The sequence below is a fragment of the Hyaena hyaena genome, unplaced genomic scaffold, assembly GCF_003009895.1.
Source record: "Hyaena hyaena isolate Hyena2069 unplaced genomic scaffold, ASM300989v1 scaffold_962, whole genome shotgun sequence".
Classification (NCBI taxonomy): Eukaryota; Metazoa; Chordata; class Mammalia; order Carnivora; family Hyaenidae; genus Hyaena; species Hyaena hyaena.
In genome coordinates, this window is record NW_024081596.1 from 284,993 (window position 1) to 285,790 (window position 798).

The following is a 798-nucleotide window of genomic DNA, read 5'->3' on the forward strand; positions in this document are numbered from 1 at the left end:
AAACCTTTATTTACTGTGCTAACATTATTCTTGTGATCAAATGGAGATGATTTTGAGGACATGAACACAAACATGGAAAAAAGTACCAGCTATTGGCCTTCTTGCCCTGCAGGCTGAGAGGTACAAGGTGATTTCTCCATACTGGTTCCCACATGCCCAAAACAAACCTCATGCCCAAAACTAATGGCTTGAAAGGTAGTCATTCAAGTCGTCTTTGGCTGCTAATCTGGACCTGGCCCCCCTTGTTTATTTCATCTACTGAAAACTCTCAGATATGATCTCTGTAGGGTGACAATCTAAGCTCAGAAAAGGATCTTTGCTCCTGAACCCAAAAGGCAACATAGCAGAAGGTTGGGACTGTTTTTCCCGATGACAAGGGCAAGGACTGAAAGCATGTTCGACTTAATATTTCAGGTTTCAGCCTCAAGTGGGTACCAGCAGCTGAAAAAATTCAGTTTCCGTGCCCCTTGAGTTCGAAGATTCCAAATTCATCTGCAAAAATGAGTGAGGTGACCTCATCATACCTCTGCTTTTCATATGAATATCTCTTCTTGAGTGACAGAAAGTTGCTTTTTAGGCAGGGTTCTCCTGTTTAATAATTCAGTAATTAGATACACTGCTGTCAGCTGTGAAATCCCTAACAGCTTTTCAATGACAACATATTGCGGCCTTTTGTGGTCCTCTGAGGTCTCTCTCAGATGTCTTTAACAGGAAGGACAGAGGTACGTGAGAGCCTCCCTCAGGTCTGTGCAAACCCAGGTGTGGAGGCGGCTGTGGGTTGACGGCCAGTGCCTTTCA